The sequence below is a fragment of the Jatropha curcas genome, chromosome 10 (genome assembly GCF_041381405.1).
Source record: "Jatropha curcas cultivar XTBG-Jc1 chromosome 10, XTBG_Jcur_1.0, whole genome shotgun sequence".
NCBI lineage: Eukaryota > Viridiplantae > Streptophyta > Magnoliopsida > Malpighiales > Euphorbiaceae > Jatropha > Jatropha curcas.
Window position 1 is genome coordinate 21,563,602 of NC_143160.1, and position 6,000 is coordinate 21,569,601.

The window sequence follows — 6,000 nt, forward strand, 5'->3', positions numbered from 1 at the left end:
TAAATAAATTTAATTCACTTTCTAAACATATTAGAAATAAATAAAACAATTAAAAAACACTGTCTCACATTTTAATGGCCATACATATTTAAATAAAAAATTTTAATTTAAATACTGCCATTAAAAATAATTTTAAAAGTTTATATAAACATATTATATAATTTAAGAAGTTAAATGACATTTTCGCGATTATTCAGAATTCAGCCCAATGGCAAAATTGAAAATAAATAATGAATATTGATTAATGGCATATTTATAAATAAACAGAGAATCTGCCTCAATGGCAGATTCGTAAATATGAAAAAGAGAAACAATATTCATTAATGGTATATATGCAAATAAATAGAGAATTTGATGGTAGATTCGTAAATATGAATAAGAGACACAAAACCTAAATCTCTTTTCCATACTCTATTGTCCCATTCTTAATCCAAAAAAAAAAAAAAAAAAAATTTAAAACATAAATAATATAAAAAAAATCAACAAAAAGGGAACCTAAAGGACATCACAGCCCTTGTTTGCACACAACAACAAAAACACATTTCTTTTGTTTTTTTAATTTTTTTTTTATCAATTAATTAAGTTAAACACATTTAAATCAAGTAAAAAAGAGAAAAGATATCTCTGGAAAAAATAGAAATATTTTTCCTTTTTAGAACGCTTCCCAAAAAAAAAAAACTTGTGACAACATAGGAAATTAACTTAATTTAATAATGAACTCAATTATCAATATAAACATATTTACACCTAAATATGCTTGACGTTAATTGAACTCATTCAGTTCATTCATAAAGTAGAACACAAATGCATTCAGGCTCTTACCAGTGTTAAAGAAATAAACACATAATCATATACCCATACATGATATGTAAAGTTGGTGGGTCGAATACCTACCTCTTGTAGCATAGCGGATGAACAACTTCTAGCCTTGTGTTACCAGTTTATTGACCGTAGAGTAATCACGATAAAATGAACTACTCTTGTTGTCCACAGTCTAAAAGCCCTTCTGTCATCATGATATGAATGAGAGAGTAGTCAGGTTTTTCTAGAGAGTCCTTTTTATGTTTTTGTCTTTTGTGATAATGTAGTGGAGAAGTGTTCTCCTTTTCTTTTTAATTTAGTTGGATTACCACATGTTGAAGGAATCTTACTAAAACACAAACTCTCTAAAATTAACCAATTAGGATTATATTTAAACTTATTTAAATACCCATAATAATAATTAGACATATTAATTATTATCACTTTTATTAATAGACCCGAATTAAAAGACTAGTCATGGACGTACCCATACCCGTCCATTAATTCCAACAACAAAGATACACAATATAGACAACAATAAAGTCACATGTATTCTATCATAAAGCAAGCAATATTAAAGTTAAATGTACCCCACTATAAAAGCACAAAGTTTGGACAACTTACCTTCTACCTATCTGACATAAATGTCCAGGGTTTGTCATGATATCCAGGACCTATGCATTGATGAAGATAGTCCATAAAGAATCCCCAACTACCACTGCATTCAGACTCAACAATTGCAAAACCCAAAGGCAATACCCCTCTATTGCCATCCATGGTCACTGCAGCCAATAGAACTCCTCCATATGGTCCTTTTAAGTGGCATCCATCAAGGCCTGTGAATGGTCTACACCCCTTTATGAATCCATCTCTTATGGCCTTAAAGCTTATGAATAATCTCCCAAATACTATAGGGTCAGTCTCATAGTTTTTAGGTTTAGGTTCAAATTTCACAAAAGTTCATGGGCTAGATCTCATCAAAGCTTCAATATATCTTCTAAGATGGTTATAACTCTCAACAAGAGAACCATCTATTGTCTATTTAGCTTGGTTCCTAGACTTATATAGTTGTCATGGTTGCACACATATTCCTATTTTTGCTAACTTTCCAGTCGTTAACTGATAACTTATATGAGGATCAATCTCACGCTCATCTTGCAACTTCCTTTTCACCCATCTTGTGTTTGCATTTGGATTTTTATTTCCAACTGGCCTCACATATTGATGCTCACTTTTCAATGTTTTGACCATGAAAGTAACCTTGTCACTCAATAATGAAGCATGCATTCTCCATCTACAATCCTCATTCTTGCAAGAAACAGCGACTCTCTATGGTTCAATCCTTATTCACTTGATAATGTACCCTCCCTTAACCGCATAGTCCCTCAAAGCTTCCCTAAAAACATCAATAAATGCAAATGATTGACCCATTTCAAACTCAACTATCTCCTAATCATTTGGCTTATATTCATTATCATATAAGTTTTTGAAAGGATCAATAACTCTCTTTTCTTTCTACTCATAGGTTCATCCCCCATATCAAAAGCATCTAAACTATTAAGAGGTCTCTCATCATCTGCTGAGTTCACACTACTCAAAATGTAACACCCACCGGCCAATCCCGGAGAACCAGACGGCGGATGCCACAATCGGTGCCGGAGCACCGTCTTATGTCACTTATTAAAGCTAGATCACAAATTAGAAGTGGTTAAATTTTCATAAGGAGGCAAGTAATTAACATTTTGTTTGGTTTTTTTTTTTCTTTTGTTAACGAAAATAATATTTAAGGAAATTCCTACGAAAATTTCGCAAGAGTTTCCCCTAAAAATTAACTTGCCACACAAAGAAAATATACACACTTCCAATTTTCTCCAAACCCCAAAACTCCAATTCAACATAACATACCACAAGCACTTCTAAATATCCATCAACATACGCATCATAGTCTAAACACATTCTTTTCAAGGAATATATAGTCATCATACACCAAAAATATAATAAGATGTTATTTCCTTCAATAATCATAACTCTTAATACATTATAAACTTATTATATACAACCTCCATAATACAATCTTTATATACATGCCAAAAATCACCATTTACAAAATATCCTACCCAAAATGTGATCTCTACTCTGATGCTTGTCCTCTGGTCTTTAAGAACACCCTCCGCTCCTAACCTGCGCGTGATAAAAATCAACGCGCTGAGTGGAAGACTCAGTGGTGCTAAATAACCAATAATTAAATTAACAATAAAAGCCAAGGCAAAACTTAAATTACTCAACTATATAAATACCGAAATCGCATTCATTTAATTCAAATACTTTGAAAGCAATGAGAAGATTATAAATACAAATATGTCTTCATTCTTTTATAGCAAAAATAAAATTTCATTTTTCGTTAAGGCTCATACTCATGCAGAATGAACATAAGCAGATTTGATCGTGGCCTATATTAGCGCCACCCCATCACATACTCGTGGCCTACGAAAGCACCACCGTGGCCTATGAAAGCACCACCCCCATCACACAATCGTGGCCTATGAAAGCACCACCGTGGCCTATGAAAGCACCACCCCATCACACAAATAAGCGCGTCCGCCTATTTAGAAGGCCTGATAACCCTAGCATATGATCATAGCTTCACAATAAGAAAATCCATCTCATCATACCACGTTTCAATCATGCATAGTAGAGCCCAAATCAAAATCATTCTTTCACAAAAGCAATAATTATAAATCAAAACCTCTTCATTTCTTAATACTCATTACTCAAAACATTATAGATATATATAAACTTAAGATAGTATAAAAGTACATAAATTAAGAACTTTTCAGCATTTTCATAATCTTGACCTTTGCTGGGTTTTTAACACATAATTTGAGTTATGGGTCTCCAAATTGAATGAAATCAGATTCATTAGAAAGATAAGACAAAATAATACAAATTTTCAGAAGGGACCACAGCCCAGATCAAAGAGTAAGATAGCAAACAAAAGCTCAGAACACAGACCAACAGATCAGACCTGCTTCAGCAGAACCAAGTCCAATGTTTCTTGAATTCCTACTTCACCAAACACTCAAATGAAACCAATCCAGAACGAGAGAAGTCTCAAGACATAGGGTAACAACTTTTATGAAGAACTCAGAACCTAATCTTGTCATTATAGTGGTCAAAATGGGCACTCAATTTAGTAATGCATGTGGCCCGACACAACAGAGTCAGTTTGGGTGTTTCAGCCATAAGTTGAGCTATGTATCTCCAATTTGGACAAAAGAGGATGGGTTGGAAAGATAAGAAGTAAAGATATAACTTTTCTGAAGAACATAAGACATTAGTTTGCCATTTGAGTGGTCAAAATGGACAATCATTTCGGATAGACAGGTAAGACAGCATAACAGAACCAGTTTTGGTATTTCAATCATAAGTTGAGCTACAAGTATTGGAATTAGACATAAGAATATGTTCTGGAAAGCTGAGAAATAGAGCTACAACTTTCATGAAGAAGTCAGAAACAAATGGGAAGTGTAAAGGGGTCAAAAATGAGTTCCAATCCCACGGCAGAACACATCTCACATTAAAATCAGCAATTTCAACAAAACATACAAAGTTCCCAAAATATATTCAAAACCCTAACCATGTAAAAACAACTTAAACAAGTGAAATTATGATTGCACTAACCTTATTAACAAGCTTGAAAAAGCTTGGAAAGCCTTACTCCTTGGCTTTCTCTTTCCCCTTTGAGGATGGTTCTCCAACCTCTTCAAAGCATGAAAAATCAACATTACAAGCAAAACTTAACAAAAGAAATAGTTGGAGCATGATTTAATGCATCAATAACATGTCTAAACCATGAATTCTACTTAACAATTCACAAAACTCAAAAACCACAACTTACTTGTTTCAATGGTAACTTCACTTCTCTTTGGTTTTAATCACCAAACTCAACTTCTACTTCTTAATTCTTAAGAATTAAGTACTAATCTATGATTTAATTAGGTAGTTTGGTGGTAAATTTGGAGGTAAGAAAATGAAGAAATGAAAGAAAGAGGAAGAAGATGGAGATGGCGTGGATAAGGAGAAGAGAAGAAAGAAATAAGTGTTGTGGTGTTTACTTTTAAGTGCCAAAGTCAAATTTGACTTCCTAAAATCATGCAAAATGTGTGGCTAAGATCAAGTCCTAAGTAATCTCATCCAATGGCTCTAAATATTCCTCAAATAATTCTCTTCTACTTCTTATTTAACTCCACCAATTAATTAAATTAACTCCACTAAAATAATTCTTCATTTATTTCTTAATATACCACACTAGAAATATTATCCATTCAATACATAAACTCTCCAAAAATATTCATTAAATATTTTCTACCCACCTAAATCATGCAAACATGCTCCAAAAATAGTAAATAAAATATTAACTATGCATAGTAATTTTTCCGGACTAAAATAATACCAAGTCCCGGACCGATGGTACTATTCACAGACCGGTAAATCACTATTGCCGACACTAAAAGAAAAATCAGTCTGTTACAGTTCTCCCCCCCCCCCCCCTTAAAAGAAATTCGTCCTCGAATTTACCTGGTGTAAATAACTGAGGATGCTGTTGTCTCATAATATCTTCACTTTCCCATGTAGCTTCCTCGGTCTTATGGTTTCTCCAAAGGACCTTTACCAAAGGTATTCTCTTATTCCTTAGTTCCTTGATTTCCCTCGCAAGTATCCTCACTGGTTCTTCCTCATAGGTCAAATCTGGCTCTATGGTAACAGATTCAACTGGTATCACATGCGATGGGTCGGACCGATATCTCCTCAACATAGACACGTGGAAAACATTATGGATCCTATCCAGGTCTGGTGGTAAAGCTAGTCTATAGGCTAATGGACCCACACGCTCAATGATCTCATATGGACCAATGAACCTAGGACTAAGCTTACCCTTTCTTCCAAATCTCAATATTTTTTTCCATGGAGATACCTTAAGGAAAACCTTATCACCCACTGCATACTCTATATCCCTCCTCTTCAAGTCTGCATAGGACTTCTGACGATCTGAAGCTGCTTTCAATCTATCTCTGATAATTCTGACCTTATCCTCTGTGTCTCGAATCAAATCTGGACCTATAATCTTGCCCTCACTCAATTCGGACCAACATAGTGGAGTCCTACATCTCCTGCCATATAGTGCTTCAAAAGGGGCCA